The 21,036-nt window shown below is 43.2% G+C and overlaps 1 protein-coding gene across 1 annotated transcript in view; it reads left to right on the top strand.

Annotated features, from left to right (window-relative positions):
* The first annotated feature begins 6,627 nt into the window (after positions 1-6,627).
* LOC310864162 (uncharacterized protein) overlaps positions 6,628-21,036 on the top strand; it is a 37,901-nt gene continuing 23,492 nt past the window's right edge. The window contains exon 1 of the mRNA XM_083772743.1: positions 6,628-6,903. The gene's annotated coding sequence lies outside the window, so the exon portion shown is untranslated. The remainder of the gene's footprint in view (positions 6,904-21,036) is intronic.

Below are 21,036 nucleotides of genomic sequence, written 5' to 3'. Positions count from 1 at the left end.
AAAAACGTAAAAACGTAAAAACGTAAAAAAAATTAACGTAAAAACGTAAAACGTAAAAACGGAAAACCGAAAAACGGAAAACGGAAAACGGAAAAACGTAAAAACGGAAAACGTAAAAACGTAAAACGTAAAATTATGTTTTTTGATTTTTTTTCAAATCCTCAAAAATGATGAAAAACGGCATGCTATAGTATGCCGTACGATATGGGCTATAGCCCATACTCAAAAATGATGAAAAACGAGGATAAAAAAAAATCAAAAATTCAAATAACGATGGGCTATAACCCATGTTTTTTATTTATTTTTATTTTGTTCAAATCCTCAAAAATGATGTAAAACGGCGTGCTATAGTATGCCGTACGCCAGGGTTCCCCAATTAATTTTCCTGAAGGGCCATATTTTGACTAGCGTACCAGGCTGGGGGCCGAGTCTGCACGCGCGAGGTCGAGGTCTTGCCCTGAAAATTCATTTTCAGGGCAAGACCCCATTTGAAAAGGATGCCCAGTTTGACATGCATAGGCTACTGACCCCCATTTAATGCCATTTATATCTGGGACACTTAAAAAAAAAACATTTTTTTTTTTTGGAAATTCTTTCATGGGCCACAAGGGGGCGCTCTGTGGGCCGCAAATGGCCCGCGGGCCGCCTATTGGGGAACCCTGCCGTACGCTATGGGCTATAGCCCATATTAAAAAATGATGAAAAACGAGGATAAAAAAAAAATCTAAAATTCAAAAAACGATGGGCTATAACTCGTGTTTTTTTCATTTTTGAATTTTTTTCAAATCCTCAAAGATGATGAAAAACGGCATGGTATAGTATGCCGTACGATATGGGCTATAGCCCATACTCAAAAATGATGAAAAACGAGGATAAAAAATATATATATATTCAAAAAACGATGGGCTAGAACCCATGTTTTTGAATTTTTGTTTTTTTTCTAAAACGTAAAAACGTAAAACGTAAAACGTAAAACGTAAAAACATAAAACGTAAAAACGTAAAACGTAAAACGTAAAACGTAAAACGTAAAAACGTAAAAACGTAAAAACGTAAAAAAAGAAAACGTAAAACGTAAAAATTTAAAACGTAAAAACATAAAACGTAAAACGTAAAACATAAAACGTAAAACGTAAAACGTAAAAATGTAAAACGTATTTTTTTTTTTCAAATCCTCAAAAATGATGAAAAACGGCATGCTATAGTATGCCGTACGATTTGGGCTATAGCCCATACTCAAAAATGATGAAAAACGAGGTTTAAAAAAAAAAAAAATCAAAAAACCATGGGCTATAACCCATGTTTTTTAATTTTTGATTTTTTTTTCAAATCCTCAAAAATGATGAAAAACGGCGTGCTATAGTATGCCATACGATATGGGCTATAGCCCATACTCAACAATGATGAAAAACGAGGATAATTTTTTTTTCAAAAATTCAAAAAACGATGGGCTATAACCCATGTTTTGTGATTTTTTTTCAAATACTCAAAAATTTAATTTGGAAATGGAATGGAACAAATGAAAAATACCATGGGTTATAGCCCATCGTTTTTTGATTTTTTTTTTTTTTTTTTATCTTTGTTTATCATCATTTTGGACCATGGGCTATAGCCCATATCGTACGGCATACTATGGAACGCCGTTTTTCATCATTTTTGAGGATTTGGAAAAAATGGAAAAAATGATTGGTTATAGCCCATCGTGTTTTGAATTTGATTTTTTTTTAATCCTCGTTTTTCATCATTTTGGACCATGGGCTATAGCCCATATCGTACGGCATACTATAGCACGCCGTTTTTCATAATTTTTGAGGATTTGAAGAAAATGAAAAAACCGATGGGTTATAGCCCATCGTTTTTTGAATTTTTGAATTATTTTTAAATCCTCGTTTTTCATCATTTTGGACCATGGGCTATAGCCCATATCGTACGGCATACTATAGCACGCCGTTTTTCATAATTTTTGAGGATTTGGAAAAAATGAAAAAACCATGGGTTATAGCCCATCGTTTTTTTTTTTTTTTTTTTTTTTTTTATCCTCGTTTTTCATCATTTTGGACCATGGGCTATAGCCCATATCGTACGGCATACTATAGCATGCCGTTTTTCATCATTTTTGAGGATTTGAAAAAAATGAAGAAATGAAAAAAACGATTATCCTTGTTTTACATCATTTTGTATGTAGGACTAGTAGCATGCCAAAGTTTGTGAAAAATGAAGAAATGAAAAAACAAATATCCTTGTTTTACATCATTTTGTATGTAGGACTAGTAGCATGCCAAAGTTTGTGCTATTGCCATAGAGAATACATTGGGCGTTTAAGTTAAATAACTCAGAAACTATAAAACATTTCAAAGTAAAAAGTTCCAGCATGTGTCTCCACAGTAAGCTAAAAAAAAAAAAAAAAGTGTGAATGGAGTTTCTAGGTGAAAGGTGCCAATGTCTGCCATTGAGCCCCATTGTAAATTTGAAAGCACTATATTTCTAAAACTATGAAACATTTCAAAGATTCCTTTTCAGGCAAACTTGTCCACCGTAAGATGAACCTAAGTAGGCTAGAATGGGGTTGCTAGGTGTAAGTATGTAGGACTAGTTGCATGCCAAAGTTTGTGCTATTGCCATTGAGAATGCATTGGGCGTTTAAGTTAAGTTTTTTTTTATCTTTGTTTATCATCATTTTGGACCATGGGCTATAGCCCATATCGTACGGCATACTATGGAACGCCGTTTTTCATCATTTTTGAGGATTTGGAAAAAATGATTGGTTATAGCCCATCGTGTTTTGAATTTGATTTTTTTTTAATCCTCGTTTTTCATCATTTTGGACCATGGGCTATAGCCCATATCGTACGGCATACTATAGCACGCCGTTTTTCATAATTTTTGAGGATTTGAAGAAAATGAAAAAACCGATGGGTTATAGCCCATCGTTTTTTGAATTTTTGAATTATTTTTAAATCCTCGTTTTTCATCATTTTGGACCATGGGCTATAGCCCATATCGTACGGCATACTATAGCACGCCGTTTTTCATAATTTTTGAGGATTTGGAAAAAATGAAAAAACCATGGGTTATAGCCCATCGTTTTTTTTTTTTTTTTTTTTTTTTTTATCCTCGTTTTTCATCATTTTGGACCATGGGCTATAGCCCATATCGTACGGCATACTATAGCATGCCGTTTTTCATCATTTTTGAGGATTTGAAAAAAATGAAGAAATGAAAAAAACGATTATCCTTGTTTTACATCATTTTGTATGTAGGACTAGTAGCATGCCAAAGTTTGTGAAAAATGAAGAAATGAAAAAACAAATATCCTTGTTTTACATCATTTTGTATGTAGGACTAGTAGCATGCCAAAGTTTGTGCTATTGCCATAGAGAATACATTGGGCGTTTAAGTTAAATAACTCAGAAACTATAAAACATTTCAAAGTAAAAAGTTCCAGCATGTGTCTCCACAGTAAGCTAAAAAAAAAAAAAAAGTGTGAATGGAGTTTCTAGGTGAAAGGTGCCAATGTCTGCCATTGAGCCCCATTGTAAATTTGAAAGCACTATATTTCTAAAACTATGAAACATTTCAAAGATTCCTTTTCAGGCAAACTTGTCCACCGTAAGATGAACCTAAGTAGGCTAGAATGGGGTTGCTAGGTGTAAGTATGTAGGACTAGTTGCATGCCAAAGTTTGTGCTATTGCCATTGAGAATGCATTGGGCGTTTAAGTTAAATAACTCAGAAACTATAAAACATTTCAAAGTAAAACGTTCCAGCATGTGTCTCCACAGTAAGCTGAATTTTACAAAGTGTGAAAGGAGTTTCTAGGTGAAAGTGATTTTTTGATGTGCCACTATCTCCCATTATAATTCATTATCATTATCAGTGCTCTAGGTCTAGGATGTCGTCTTGAGTTTTCCTCCCTATTTCAAGGCAGACATGGCCCAGAAATGTAACATCAAGGACAAACCAACTACAATGTACAAGTTGTACACAGTACAATCCTCAGTGCTCATTGAACTTGAGTGTGTACAAATGTAACACTACTCTAGTACAAGTGGATAAATTAACGCTGGGGATTTGAATGTGTTCTAATCTATTCTATTGTGCTACACTCTATATGGAACCAAGAAACACGCATGCACGCACACACACACACAACTTCATCGTCATACATGTTCATCATGATAAAAGCCGCCACTCACTCACTTCAAGTGTGATTATTGAGGGGCGCAACTACTTATTTGTAGTCTTTAACTGCTTTTAAATAGTTGTGCACCAGATGTTAGATATCTGTCTGGCTAATATGAGAGAGTATGAGGAGTGAGTGCGTGCGTGCGTGCGTGCGTATCCTCACAGACATAGTGTTGTATTAAACATTGATCACATGCCGATGTCTCTCCAGATCCACTCACATTCTACCCTGACCACAGGGCAGATACTGTCCATTATTAAAAGACCAGAGAGAGAGAGAGAGAGAGAGAGAGAGAGAGAGAGAGAGAGAGAGAGAATGATAGGCAGTGAAACAAGGTGACAATTTTGCAGACTCCCCTCCACTTTTCAGGTCCTCCCTCATTCCCTTTAATGTAGTATACACACACACATGCACGCACGCAGGCAGGCAGGCAGGCCGGCACGCACGCACACACACACACACACACACACACACACACACACACACACACACACACACACACACACACACACACACACAGACAGAGCCTGAGGCATGGGACTGCATAGAATTCTTCAGATATTGCTTCTGAATCTGATATACTTTCATCCTGTTGTATTCTCTCACCTTCCCTTCTATCTCTCTTTCCCACTGTCTGTCTATATCTCCTTGTTTTGCTTCCCCCCCCCCCCCCCCCCCCCCCCCATCATCTTCTCAGGTCCCCCCCCCCCCCCCCCCCCCCCCCAGAGACGGGCTCTCTCTCTCTCACTCTCTCTCTCTCTCTATCCACCCTGAAGCTGCTGTATTTTGCTGTCTCATTGTCTAGCTGTCTTTATGTGCACTGTATCAGTATATGAGCTTGGTGTGCAAATGGAGGGTTCAATCTCAGGGCTAAATGAACATTGAGGTTTCCGCTGTGTGCTATACGCTCTGCCTTTCGTCTGTCTGTCCGTCCGTCCGTCAGTCAGTCCGTCTGCCTGCCTTTCCCTGTCTGTCTGCCTGCCTTTCCCCTGTCTGTCTGTCTGTCTGTCTGTCTGTCTGCCTTTCCTCTGTCTGTCTGTCTGTCTGCCTTTCCCCTGTCTGCCTTCCCCTGTCTGTCTGTCTGTCTGTCTGTCTGTCTGTCTGTCTGTCTGTCTGTCTGCCTGCCTGCCTGCCTGCCTGCCTGCCCGCCCGCCCACACCGCGCGTGTGTGTGTGTGTGTGTGTGTGTGTGTGTGTGTGTGTGTGACGTGTGTGTGTGTGTGTGTGTGTGTGTGTGTGTGTGTGTGTGTGTGTGTGTGTGTGTGTGTGTGTGTGTGTGTGTGTGTGTGTGTGTGAGAGAGACTGGCTGACGCGCAACAACCAAACACAACAGCAGCATCTTATGTGTGCTGCTTTAAGACATGACAGCTAGTCTGTACGTCAGACACAAGCATCCGCCTGCAACCAAACGACCGTTTAGACGCACGTGCGCACGCACACGCACGCACCCACAAGCGTGTGCAATTCTCAATACTTACAAACAGTTCAATTCAATGAGATTCCTTTCTCTTCTTCTTCTCTCCCTTTGTCTGTTTTGCTGCCAAATACATTTTTTCTCTATCATTCTGTTCTAATCTGGTCATTATCAAATTAAATCATTGGTAGCCTATTTAAATGGCATAACTGTGTCCTCCTGTCTTTATAGTGTGTCAGTCTGTCAGTGTGTGTGTGTGTGTGTGTGTGTGTGTGTGTGTGTGTGCGCGCGCATGTGCGCGCGCGTGAGTTTGTGTGTGTGACACGTGCGAATTCGTGCGTGTGTGCGTACGTGCAGACCCCTTGCTCTTGTCTCTTCTCTTGTTGTGTGCCTCTTGCCCGCTCCTTTGTTCTCCTGCCACCCCCACATAGAGACTGGTTGTGTATGATTCTCTCTCTCTCTCTCTCTCTCTCTCTCTCTCTCTCTCTCTCAGTCCCATGCGTATACACGGTTCAAAACAATGCCAAGCTCAATGGAGGGAGGTCAGTTCGGTCTAGTGTTTGAATCTCTCTCTCTCTCTCTCTCTCTCTCTCTCTCTCTCTCTCTCTCTCTCTCTCTCTCTCTCTCTCTCTCTCTCCCTCCCTCCCTCTGTCTCTCTCTCTCCCCCATCCATCCATCCATCTCTCGTTTCTTTCCCGCTGGTATTTCGCCAGCGTCATTTCAAAGAAGAAGAAAACAAAAAGAGACCCGTTTTGATTTGCCCCCCCCCCCCCCCCCTCCTCCTCAAAGGAAGCAAATTAACCAGAGAAACAGATTTCGAACCTCCGCGCGCCGCGCACTAATAACCCTCTTAACGGGGGCGCGTGGGGGGAGGGGAGGGGCGCGGTGGTCTCCGTGGTGGTTGCCAAGGGAAACGGGGGGGGGGGGTATAGAGGGTGGGGGCGCGGTTGGAACGCACATGCGCGCGCGCGTTCTTCAAACCGCGCACAGCTGCGCTTCTCTCTCCACTCCACCACAGCCGGCCGCGCACCGAACGAACCTTTCCTACCGTCGCCCCCTCGCGCCAATTCTCTCCACGGGGTTGGTTGGCTGACGGGAGAGACAGACGCACGCACGCGAACACGCGCGCACGCACATACACACACACACACACACACACACACACAATCAGAGAGAAAGAGAGAGAGAGGATGCGAGTCTAGTAGGATTTAGCCCAGCAGCGCCAGTGTCTTTTCCCGTCTCCACAAGCTTATTACCTTTCTCTCCCTCTACGCGCTGAAAACGGATTTACGCACACTAAACGAAGGTTGGTTTTGCTCTCTATATTTGATTAACCTGGGGGTATATTAGTAGTATTATTCCAGCGTTTCGTTTGGTGTAACAAAATAAATCAATTAAACATGTGTGTGTTGTGGTGGCTACTTGAGGGACGGCTCAGAGTGCGTTTTAATGGCGATTAGCGGACGGTTAATTCTTAATTAGCCGTTAGCGTCAAATGAGGAGAAGGTTGTTTCATTGTGGAGGAAAGGGAAGGGAAGGAAGAAAGGCTCCTTTCCGGAGGAAGAGCTGCTGTTTTTGGGGGACAATGAACGACGCGATCGGTTGTTGTTTGGCGATGTGTATGCGCGTAGCCTACGTGCGCCCGCTCGGTGCATGCTGCCCCAAATCGTCAATGCATGCAACGAATGCCAGGTTTTGGCGAATGGATGGACATGATTAAACAGCTGCAAATGGTCCTTGATTGATATCTACTGTGGTGTGGAGTGTGTGCTTTGTTTACCACGCGTGTTGCGTGTAGCCTACATGGCGTGCGCACACAGAACCAGAGGTGAACGATGTTTTGTTCGTAGGCTATATATATATATATATATATTTCCCACCCTTTTGTTTCGTGCTATGCGCGTTTGGAGCAACCGGTAGCCACCGGTTCTGGATGCATGTGCGCGCGTGCATGTGCAATTAATGTACACTGTGTGCAATGTGCGCCCGTTTGCTTCGACGTGTCATTGTTTGCGCGTCGTCGACCCCCCCTCCCTTAAAAAAACAATAACAACGCAATAAAATCGAGCCGGTTCAGTGCGAGACAAAGGGAGGGAGGTATATAGGCTATTATTACAGATCACGCACGGATGGCTGGATGGATGTGGCCGCACGCAAACCGAACGAACAGATCTTGAGTGTCCACTTACATAACTCCATCACACTTGACTCTATAGGGCTACAGTCACTCGTCCGTCCGTCTTATGGCGGGCGACACCGGCGTACGACGGCGCCTATATCTAATGTGACCCGTCGTACGACGGTGGCGCGCGCGCATGCACGCACGCACGGAGCTTAAAAATGAGGTCAGGTTTACGAGCGGCTCTTCTCTCTTCAGAACGTGCTGAGGAGGAAGAAACGGGGAGAGAGATCATAATGGGGTGGGGGAGGAGGGGGTGGTATTTTGGTTGGGGAAGCGATGCAGTTCCACACAGAAGTCACAGTCTACCCCCCCCCCCCCCTTCACAAGACCCAGAGAGGGATGTTGTTGCTTGGATTTTTTTTTTTGGCGCTTGATTTCGTTTTGCTCAATGAATGCAGAATAGCATTTTCGATCGGCTGGCTGGCTGTACCCCTTAATTCTTAGTGTTGCTGCTGAATAGGCTATTATGAACTCTCCCATAACGATAGGCTGTTAATGGATTTTTATTAACCGCGCGCGCGTGTGTGTGACTCATCATGGTCGCTGACTCGCTGTAGATTCCTCTTTGACCCAATAGAAAGCCCTTTTTGTTTTGGTCCCATAAAACGGGCCCCTTGGCCTATTTCTTTCTGTTAATTGGCACAATGAATCGCATCGGAACAGAAGTTAACACATCAAACATGGAGAAAATGAAACAGGAATGGGGGGGTAAAAGAAAACACCACCACCTCGCCATATTAACTGCTGTCCCCCAAAATGGGGGGAGGATGATGCTTTGGTTTGGCTTTTAACCATTAGCAATGCAAATGAGCCAGGCTTTTGGTAACGGGGGCTCGGGGGCACCTGCTGTGTGTCGAGCATGCGCGCGCGTGCACACGCCGGCTGCTTGCTCCTTCTCTCCTCGCCTGGAGGAGGGAGCGCGCCCCCTCCCCCTCCTCTCATTAGAATTATGTTCTATTTATGAGGCGCGTGCGCGCGGGGCTTCGGGGATAATAATACAGCACGAGGTTCATTTCTAGTTTTCGTTCGGACTACCACACACGCCGCGCACCCACGAGGGCGTCGCTTGCCGACATTAACAGATATTATTAAGGCTACCAGTAGCCTACCAGCCGACCAGTGCGTATATAGCGGGCGACGGAGTGCCACCATAGATTGTTTGAAAATAGCCGAGCTGCAAGCTCACAAAGCATTGGTCGGCTATTTTCAGCTGTGGCGACAGGCAAGGCATGTTCCTTAGCATAACAAAGGAGAGGAGAGTGACCCAAAGGGGGACAAAAAGGGTTGACAAAAAAAGCGCGACTAGTGTTGCCACGTTTGCTTATCATAAGCGACTTTGGGCTTGTTTTTCTCCAAGTTGCATGGTGCAGGTTGTTGTGTTTTTTTGGCTTGTTTCTAAAGTGTAGTTGCTTATTTGGGCTTGTTTCCTAAATGTTTTTTAAACCCGTGGTTATCACATTTGACCTTTCCATGTCAAGTACCTCCACATTAATGTATTTGTCCAAGGACCCTGCATATAAAAATATTTCTTGCCAGGGATTTTCCACATTCTTTTTTGAGGGGCACCACTAGCCCCTCCTATGCTCAGCTTTCCAGGTTTTTGTGAACGTAAACATTGGCTTGTGATTGGCTGATCACCCAGTGATGATTTGATTGGCTGAGCAAAGTATAGCCTATATTGAAGATAAAAGTGAGGACGCAAATTGTGATTGGCCAGAAGGAGATGATGTATGATGATAAGAGTGCCCCTCACTTCATACGTGTGTGATTTTTAAATAGCAGATCTTGTAGATCGGCTATTTTCAATAATGACTAGGCCCTTGTCGCTTCTTTTGGCCCCGTTGTCACAGACCTGGTTGCTTATTTCTCTCACACAATCTTGCAACACTGCGCGAGTGTCCTTGTCTCAGCCGGCCAGACACGGGGACAGAGTGACTGGACTGAGCCCACAGTCAATGGCATGCACGTCATGCCATTGACTGTGCACACACCACCGCACACATGTACTAGCAGACTGTCCATGAAAATCAGATCGCATTAGAAGGGGGGGGGGGGGATTATTTACATGATGGCTTCTTCAACAACCTCTTATGCACAAAAAAATAAGACAATTATTTTACAATTTATATGATCCCGACCCCATGCTAGTTTTTACATGCAGTCACAAGGTTGCCTTCTGTCTGCTCTGGTGAATGTGAACATAACTGGTTGATTAGAAAGAGGTTGATTGTTTGATCACAAAGAAAATCTAGGGTGCAGACAGAGACCTTGAATGATAACATCACATATGCAGCCATGGGCCTATGGATCAAATATTTAACTGTCTTGCCCTCCTCCAGCCCCTGAACCATGTCTGTTTGCAACGGAAAACAGGGTCATCCAATAGATTCTGTGTGTGTGTGTGTGTGTGTGTGTGTGGCCGAGAGAGAGAGAGAGAGAGAGAGAGAGAGCAAAAGCACATGATGAGCAGATAAAGGCTTGTCTGTGTCTGAAAGAGAAAGAAGGACTGAGAAGAGAGAGAGAGAGAGGGGTGGATGAGAGGAGAGAGGGAAGAGGCGAGGAGAGCTGCTGGTGGATCAGCGTGATAAAGGGGCCTCTATGCTGAGTGAGAGTTTGGAGGTCTTTAGAAAGGTCCCACGGCGAGGAGAGACAGGCCCTTTTAGTCCGGGACTTGGCCTCTCCGAAAAGCCCTAATAGGCTCTCATAATGATGCTACTATAGGCAGAAGAGCGGCGCAATGAACCTCTAAGCCTTGTTGTTTGGGGCCTTGTTTTGGAGCAATGCCTGCAGTTTGATGTCCGCTCGGTTGGATTGTTGAGAGGAAAGTGTGTTCACGTTTGATTATTGAGGGAAAGACTGTCCCTGTTTCCTCAATAATCAAATATAAACAAACAAAGACACACTGGAGGGAAATTCTTGGGATTTCATACCCTCAATATTATTAATCACCCCACTCTATACCCAACAACCAACAAAGTATTATTAATTTTATTTGGTTTGGCATAGAGCAGTGGTTTTCAACCTTTTTCATATCAAGGCCCATTATTTTTGGGGCATTTGAGCCACAGACCACCATTTGATGAGATTTAGCCTTGCAGACCCCAAACTAAAGAATGTTGTTATCGTTGGATAAGATCTTGTCCACAATTCCATGTTGTATTGATGTTGGTACCAGGAGAGATAACAAGCAAACATTGACCAAAATAACAATTCTTCTACATTCTCTAATTGTGTAGAATTCTTGTAAATTAAGTAATGCAGATGTTTAACAATAAGAGTTAAAGTTCTAATAAGGGTCTATTTGGTTACCAACTCTCCATCATTTAGCTGGGGACCACCTGGAACCTCCTCAAGGACCACTGGTTGAAAACTACTATAGACTCTATAGTCTATAGTAGAGGATGATGATGTCATGCGCATACCCTATAGTAGGGTATGCGCATGACATCATCATATCCGGAAGCTATACGAGAACGCCCACTGAATGGCCAAACACTACTTTGACCTCTTTGGCCTTGATCTGATTGCATTAAACAACATTAAACTCACTTTGCCACTCACTTTGCCATTCGATTTGCCACTCACTTTATGCATGCATACCCTCTATTATGTCTGGAAAGGAAACACAGAAAACCCCTCAGTTTTAACAAAGAGTGTAAAAAAGGTCTGCTCTTAACATGTATAATACTAATATACCAGCAAGACACCCTGAGGGCGAGAAGCGACCTAGGTCGCGTGCACGCATCCGCCTGGGTGGCAGCAGACTGCTAGGCTCTTTGGAATGGGGGGTCAGATCAACATATGGAATGAATTCTCAATTCTGTACTGGCCATATATGGAGAGTCAAGGAAGAGAAAGAACATCCACACACTAGTTTCTACAGCTCAGAGACCATGGCCCAGATTTTGAAGATCCGTTTTACAATGGGGTAATACAGAAATTGGCCTCGCTCTGCGCACAATGGTATTATGAAAGGCATATCGGCCCGTGTTGAACGCACTCGGCCCGTGTTGAACGCACACACATTATGGCATACGGCGTTCCTGAATATTTTAGCATTGTGGGAGTGTCCATATGTTAATTATTTTCGCTTTGCGCAATTTGCTATTAAGCCCCTTGACCTAGAAACACTCAGCGCATAACGATTAGACGTGGGTCTGACCACCTCATAAACGCAACAAGCACTGTTTGATTTTACACTTGAGCGGCTCTGGGAGGCTGCTAGAGTGTTGCCATGTCTGTTTATTATAAGCGGCTTCTTTTTCTGTAAAGTTGCTTGTAAATATTGCTAGTTGTACTATTTTGTGGTTGCTTTTCTTGTTTCTAAAGTGGTTATTTGGGCTTTTCTCCTAATGTTGTTTAAACCAGTGATCCTCACACAGCACATTCCCATGTCAAGGATCTCCAGATGAATGCATTTGCCCAACTAAGGACGGCTAATCCAAAAATTTAATTAAACATTTCCAAGATTACTTTTGAAAATAGCAGATCTATACCAGCTCACAATGCATCACATTCATTCATTAAAACTATGAACTCTGACTGCAGGGGGATATATATAATGATCATTATAACAATGTGCAAGAACATATTTAAAAAGAAGGAAGAACTTTATATTTGTGGACAATCAAAATATGTTTTTTTATTTTAATGTGGTGTCATTAAAATGAATCTGGATATGGCAGACTCACTATCTAGAAAATAAAAACATGGCACTTCATTTAAAATAGGTTGCAGACCCCTGTTATATGCGCTTATTTTTATATACCTATTTACTTGTTTCTATGAGACATGGCAACAGCCTTTTGTCTTTTTTTGTAAAATGTTGAGATTAGAAACGGCCATAATTCATCATCTCATCATAAATCAACATCTCCATAATCCTTGGGAAGTTTGCTTTCATATGCTGTATCACACCCGATTCAAGTCTTCTTCAATAAAATGCTATGAGCGAAGACCATATACCATCGGGGGCCACAGGCACAGCATTAAGCAGCAACATTCAACTCATTCCTTCATCATGACTTGAATGAAATAAAATATAATAAACGTTATTTTACTGGTGTTTTTCAATAGAAACAAATTATTTTGAGGCATAAAGGTGACAGCATGCAGTGCAATAGGAATAATTAACCCAAATGTGACAAAGTCATGTCATGTCTTCTATGGTGCCAGCCTGAAGAAATGTAATACCACGATCCCCAAAGTGCGCATTCCGTATGTGACATCAGCTGACTGGTAAAGAGAATAGTAGGCCTACGGACATGTTGATTGGGTACGTCTCAAACACGCCTTAAACACACCCATGACTAATTCAAGGCCGTTTTGCGCAATCCACGGGGTGTCGAAAGCGCTTCTTAACATGCCCAAAATTGCAATATGACATACAACACGCCCCCAGCTCATAAAACTGTAATATGATTAGTAATATTATTTGAAGTCCTTAATGGCACCCTAAGTCTCGGAGCTGTAGAAACTGGGTTAGGGTTAGGGTGTGGATGTTCTTTATCTTCCTTGATGTTTGCCTTGACATCCAGCACCAGGCATTGAGAGTTGAGACACACACACACACTTGTGCACGCACCCACGCGACAGAGTTTTGGTATGCACACAATCTTCTCTGTGAACCATATACGGAGCGTGTCTTGAGTGTACAGGGTTTGATGAGATCAGATCAACATAAGGAATGTCAGAACAGGTCAGCTCATATGATATGAAGATCTAAGGGTGGCAGCGGAGGTAGTGTCTTGAATGTACAGGGTTTGATGAGGGCCCAGGTATAGGGCCGGTTGAGAACTCTAGTTTTCGCCGGCTGCCGGGCGCGGCTGCACAAATAACTTTGGGGCAGGCCCATCTAGAGTTTGAATGGACAGGTATCAGTCAAAAGGGAGACATTGAAGAGGAAGGACGGGTGGGGAAGCATCAACATATGGACTGTCAGAACAGGTCAGCTCCATGGAGATGGAGGCGTGATGTCAGGAGGTGTGACCATGTATAGAGGCGTGATGTCACGAGGTGTGATGTCATGAGGCATAACCATATATGGAGGCCAGGATGTGTGACGTGACACACAGAAATTCAGGTTTTCATAGTAAATGTGACTTACCGTCACAATAACAGTACATGTACACACATAGGTCATTAACATAATATGAAACAAAACAAATGAGAAACTGTATGCATTTGTAGCATATTGCAGCGTAAAATGATTTCCCAGGGTCCACAGCTACGAGATTGACACTAGGAACCAAATCGACTCTTACTCTAGTAAAGGATTTTTACATTGTAGACTGAGGTACCAGCATAAAAAGAAAGATTCTTATCTAGTGGAGGTCCGTGGCCTAATCAGAATCAAAAGCTCTGAATGAATGAAACTGGGGGTCCTTGAAATCCTATTAACTTTGTTGACCAGGGTCCCTCAGGGGCCTAGTACGTGGTCACTCTGAACCAAATCTCTCTAGGTCGTCCTCAGACGAGGCCTCCATTGTCGCTGCAGTCACCCCGGTTCTCCATACATCTGGCCAGTTCATTGATACTTTGCGCTTCTGCATCATCCTTGAGTACATCCACATTTGTTAGTGTGGGACGTCCTGGTGATTGATGCCTGTGTGTTGGTTCCCACAGCATGAATTTGCTGGCTGGCAGTTCTTAGTGTCTTTGGCAGGGTCCTGCTAGTCTCATTCTCCTGGCTGGACCAAATCGCTTTGTCTATGTTTGTGTTTTGCCTAATATGCCATGCCCAGAAAAGGGCAATTATAGGGTTCATGTGGTTAGAAAAGTTCAGAATCACTCCACTAAAGAGCGGTCCATCCACAGCCTGTTTTTGTAGTGTCAAAGGAGAGTGCATTCCGCCGCGTGGCATTCTGTTCTTCATTGAGATTCATTGAGATTGTGGGCATACAAGGGTGAAAAGTCACTGACAGAATTCAAACTATGTCTGGGCACATAGCGAACATGTCCGAGTCATTCACAGCACGGGACAGGTGTGAAAATGGATGGCGTGTGTGAAAGGATTTTCACAATTACAAATGTCTAGTACAATGGTTCGCAAACCTTTTAGTCCGTGCCGTGAACCCAAAGAGAAATTAGATGTTTGCCCGGGACCCACACTAGTGAAAATAGCAGATCTACAGGCTCAAAATGCGTTAGAAAAGTAACAATCTCCCTTTTAAGGTGTTGTGGGGTCTGGTTGGGCAAATACCTGGTTAACACACTGCTCCGGGCAGCGCACCTCCGCCTCCCAGTTCTTCTGCGTGTGTCACTGTGTATAGTGTCAACACACGCAGAGATGACAGATCAGAATCAGAGTTTTGGTATGGAATGAACATAATATAATAATTAGGCCTGCATCGCTTGGGGACTGGGGAGCATACTTTGCTCCGACATATCATTGGTTCGAAGGAGCATTGGTCCGACTCGGGATAGGGTTGGGGGTTAGGTTTAGGTGTGCTGCCCCGTGCTCGCAGTTATGGTTAGGGTGAGGGTTTGGGGTAGGTAGTCGATCGGACCAATGGTATGTCGGACCAAAGTATAATTAGTAACCCATCGCTTTGCCTAAAACAATTATGAAAAGGACCACAATTGGAAAAAGCCTGCCGCTGGCTCCCATTTGTTGAAGAGACATCTATATATTGTTATTAAGCTTAAATTATCGCTTTAGCTAAAACACTGAATCCTGCGGATATAGGCTATGTACATGTACTGTACTGTACTGTACTGTACTGTACTGTACTGTACTGTACTGTACTGTACTGTACTGTACTGTACTGTACTGTACTGTACTGTACTGTACTGTACAAACTCTCCTCTCTGGCCTCTGTGTGTGTGCATGTGTGTGTGCGTGCGTGTGTCTGTGAAAATATTCTATTTCCGTGCTCATACACAGCCAGGCAGACACACATTGCTGGGCATTGGAGTGCTGCACCCTATGGTTGCATCACTCAAAAATAGATGATTTTCTCAGACACATATGACGTAAATTCTCCATTCATTGTCAATAGGAATTTAATGTTTGTGTGAACAGCCGGTCCGTGACAATAGAATGGTTGGAAACCCCTGGTATACAGGATAGGGCTTAAGCGGTTAAACATCTGTACCTCAAATGAACCATTTGTTGCACAGAATCATGTCTTTATAGACTAGAATTCCTGACTTCAATACACCCGATTTAAAGTCACTAGGGCAATTAACAGACAAGGTGCAAGCGGTGCAGCCGACACAATCCAGAACTGTTGCACCTCATTTACATAATCAAATGCATGCACGTAAAGAGCATCTAGAAAGAGAAACCAGTTGGAATCTGAATCACCTTCAAACAGACAAGATTTGACAAACCAAAGGTTAAGAACAGCATTTTAGGTTTCAGTCATGCATTCCACTGGCTCTAATATTGAGACAGACAGCGTCACCGCAGTCAGACAGAGATGGGACATGGGGTCACATTGGGTGACTGGACTGAGACGATGCTCACTGCTTTGTAATTCCCAACTCACTTCAGGATTTATGAGTCCCTATACCTCTGGGCATGTTAACTTCCATCGCCACTAGGGGGCACAAAAAAGACCCTGAGCTATACATTATACATTTATACATCTATACATTTCTTTATTTTTTTTATTTAAAAAACGCGTGTTAAAAAGGCAATAAAGACGTCGTTGGCGCTACGGGAGTTGCTAAAAAAGCAGTAAATTAAGTCGTTGGCAGAGAATGATTATATCAAGGCATTGGACTTTTTCTTTTCTTCTAATATTTTTTTTGTTTAGCTTTTTGTCTTTTGCCTCCCAATTCAGTATTCAGTTGTCATGCTAATTCTAGTCCCTCGTCCACTGCTAACATCTGGGGTGCATAACATACTAACAGTCTGACAGACATTAGTCCGGCAACTGCACCGTCGCTCCCGACATGCGTGGCGGGTTACAACTAACCCATGGCAGCGGTTAAAACTCACCCGTGGCTCCCGACATGTGTGGCAGGTTAAAATGAACCTGTGGCTCCCGACATGCGTGGCAGGTTAAAACTAACCCATGGCTTCCTGTGAAGTTATTGTTTAGGGTTGGGTTTTGGGTAAGGTGTCGGACTAATGCCTGTCGGACTGTTGGTACGTCTGACCAAACACATACATCTTACAGTTGGTCCTAGTAGGGAGAGCACAGACAGCCACATGTCTCCGACATCAAGGCAATTACATGATGGTATTCAACCAGTTCTTATCTTATCCCAAAAGGACTTTCAAACTAGGAAGGGTATGGCCTGCATGGTCAGCCTGCAATGACATGCATAAGATCTGGTCATCCCGGCTTAGTAAGATGTTAAAAGTAAAAAATATTCAGGACGGCCGTTGAGCCGATTCTACTCTATGGCTCCGAGACATGGACACTTTAGAGAAACGGTTGGATGGCACTTACACCCGCCTTCTAATGAGAGCGAAAAATCTGGCTTGGAAGAGCCATCCATCGACTAATCTAATATACGGCAACCTTCCCTGTGTGTCTTCACTAGTCCGTTCCAGAAGAACACAGTTTGCCGGCCACTGCTACAGAGCTGACAATGAGGTTATATCTTCCCTTCTTCTCTGGAGTCCTGCCTCAATGCAGACCAGAGGTAGAAAACTGTCGTTCCCTGATGTTAGCTAGGGACACATGCATCAGTAAGCAGGAACTGGGGATGGCAATGAAGGACCGGGAAGTCTGGCGTGATATTGTCCCATGGTCGAAAAATTATGATGAGTTCTTATTGTCAGAGGAAGTGCTGTGTTTTCATGGTCTTATCTATGTGTTTGTATCATGTATGTATCAAAGTGGTGCATATTACAGTCAAGGGAAATGGATTCTGTCTGAAAGGTGCTATGCAAGCAAAGTAGCTATTCAATTATTTTCATTTTCAGCCCATTCCCAATAGGGCTTTTACTGTATCAAGTTCCCTAATCCGGTTTTGAACGGAACAAAATGGCAGTGAATGCTCGCTAACCAACGAATGACAGTTGACCTTTCATGGATGATAACATTCATTGGATCCATCCGACAATGTATTGATTGACTGACCTAAACGCAATCTACTCTAATGTGTACACTACATAGCATGGACATGTTCGACCAAATCATCTGACATTTGGCATTTTCCTGGAGCATCAGAGCTGTCTTTAGTACCCAGATTATTTCCCCGGCCTGTGCTCCTAGAGTACTACGTCCGTCACTCAGGTGCCGAGACAAGAAACAGGAGAGGCGAGATGGTGGTGGGGGACATTGTCTTTGAAGCAAGAGCACATTAGAGCCGGAGAGAGAGAGAATCACTATAACCGTGTGCCGACTCAAACTATTATTCACAAGATAATTGGGAATACTGTCACAGGAGGATAGCAAATTATGACTGTAGCTGAATACATCTCAGCATGCCTGCTCTGCTGCACATCAACTGAGAGATAAAAGGGAGAGAGGAAGAGGCAAGGCGTATGGAAAGTATGGAAAAGAGAGGATTGGATAGACGTTTAACTCTGTGTGTACAAACGGAATTAAATGGACCTTACTCTCTACACTCACCATGAGAACGGTTCCCAACCTTTTGTGTATCAGAGCCCTAGAAAGTGTTTGCGGCCCACTCAGCTGTGTTAAGTGGTTAGATGCATTTTCAGGCAGGTATATTTCAATGATAAATCAATTGATTGTCTTCTGGTTTTGATCAATGGAACTAACATAGTATACTTTAAATTCATCAGAATCACAATGGAAACACATTTTTCAAGGTTTTAAAGACAACACAGCTACAATACCATGACGTTTTTTTTATAATTATTTTTTGTTTATTTTTAAATAATATTTTATATTATCAATAAAGTGTTTTACTAATTATTTGGCGCCCCACTTGCAATATGATCATGGCCCACCAACTGGACCCTGGTCCACATGCAGTTTGGGAATGGCAGAGATATAATAGAAGAATACGTTGTCCCACTATGGCTGGCTGATTTCCAAGGCCTGGGCTTAGACCTTTGCCTTAGCCTTTAATACCTTTACACTTAAAAGCCCTCGTAGCTTCCCCATGCAGCCAGGCCTGATGGGAACTCTTGCTACAGCCACGCCAACTCGCTGCTCTAATCTGAAGCGACAAAGACAACAGCCTCAGCAGTTTAGCTTCCCGGGCAGCGAGCATGCACGGAGATAAACTGCCGGACGGGGCAGGGCAGGCGGACAAGACAGTGCTGCTGCACACGTACGGCTCAATTCCCGTCCAGAATGTTACGTTTGTACTGTTGGAAGTTACATTTTATTAGCGGTGTTCTGGCTTTTAGCAGTAATTAGGTCTGAGGAAGTGAGGGCAGTGTGAGAGATGTATTGGTGGCTAAGCAGATAGAGAGAGAGAGAGAGAGAGAGAGTGTGTGTGTGTGTGCATGCGTGTGTGCATGTGCGTGTGTGTGTGTGAGAGGAGAAGGCAACCTAGACAAAAAATTCTGGACTTGTACAGACTGAATGATTCATTTACGTCACCAGAATGGGCACATTTATATACAAAAACAACAGCTTAACCACATTTACTCCCTTCAGTGTTTTAGGCTGTTAGCACGGTCTGTCACACTGATTGAACGTTGCAGACTTGGCAGAGAGTTGCGAACTTGACCAATAAAACACACATGACATGACTTGACATGATGGTTTCGCCCACAGTAAACCCCCAAGGAAGAATCATCCCTGCATGTACAACTCTCAAAGCTGTAATATATATCACATCTGGCCATATAAATGATGAAAGACAGAATTTGAACAAGTTCAAGCAGGTCATATTATTCAGCCTAAGAACAACAATTAAATATTGAGGACATGGAGTATGCTGAGGACATGGGAGGGAATGTGATTGAGAGATCTATTGGCTTTTTTCTCTTTGGTTATAATTCACAAAGACCTGAGTGACCCCCTGACTATAACATGGGCACTGGGCAGGCATAGCTAGTGAGGCCATTTGGGAATCAGAAGATCCCTAGTCGCCAGGTCCTATAGATAGTGTATCAGAAGTGTCCTTGAGCAAGACACTAGACCACCTTTACACGGCAACGATCTCTAGAGAAAACGTACAAATAAAATATCAGATGTGGCGCCCGTTTAGACGTCACCGGCGTTATCGGGGGTTGAAAACATAACAAAGAGAAAACCCCTTCCAGAGTGGAAATCTTTGAAAACGCCCTGCCTGGCGCCTCCGTGTAAACGGGCAAAACGGTGACTCCGCACAACCTGTGACATCATGGCTCACGTGACGTCGCTCATGTTTATTACATTGGTTCAGAGCCCTAGGCGATATTTGAGTTCCTAGGATGAGCTCATCCTACGAATACAAAGCCTTGGTGAATGTAAACAAACAGCCATGTGATAGGAGGAGTTCTATGCATGCATGCCTGTCTATCCCACCTAGCCACCTGGCATGCACACTACACTACAGCATGTTAGAAAGCTGGAATAACAAGTGAGAACGCAACGGGACTTTGCTGTTTTCTCTACAGACCGTTGCCGTGTAAAGGTGGACCTAACTTCATCACACTACAGTGTCACACAAAAGTATCCAAAATAGCAGATCTACAAGCTATATGAGGTTTCCTCCCGGCAGAGATGATAATGTGCAAAATGTACAGTGACAAAAAAAATGTTATGCCCCAAAGGAGTGAGGACTAAATGATTATTATAAGAGATAAGCTTTCATTTTACACTGGACCTTTCCGCACTTCATATTTATTCTGTCATGCAGCGGAAATTGTCTAAAAGTGCACAATGTGTTGCATTGTGAGCTTGTAGATCTGCTATCTGCTTTGTACGACTCAAGTATAAATTGGGCCTGATAATGAATGGCATTCCCACTGCAGTGTGATTGAAACATTCAATGGATTTAAAATACAATTCCGCCATTAAACTGACATTCTCATACAGACTGACCTAGAACAAGAGATAGTAATCCAGTCTTGTCAGAGTAGACAAGCACCAACAGGATATCATGTTCTGATTAATAGCCTCTTCCTTATATTTGACTTCCTTCTTTATACTTATTCCTCATTTTATCTCCTGTCCCTCTTCGCTCTCATCTACCACATCTAGGATCTTCTTTTCCTGAACACCACTTTGTAATGTCAGTGGACAATGAATTTAAGCTTTTTTTATTATTCATTTTTCCCCCCTTAACATTGCAGTTTTAAGTCACTTTGGATAGAAAGAACATCTATAAAATGTAAACTGACAATGTTGACATAGCACAGAAAACATTCATGGAAGCCATGAGATATCA

This window comes from Protomyctophum parallelum (assembly GCF_964188405.1).
Source record: "Protomyctophum parallelum genome assembly, chromosome: 9".
Classification (NCBI taxonomy): domain Eukaryota; kingdom Metazoa; phylum Chordata; class Actinopteri; order Myctophiformes; family Myctophidae; genus Protomyctophum; species Protomyctophum parallelum.
The sequence above is the reverse complement of the archived record's forward strand: the minus strand, read 5'-3'. Positions and strand labels throughout refer to the sequence as shown.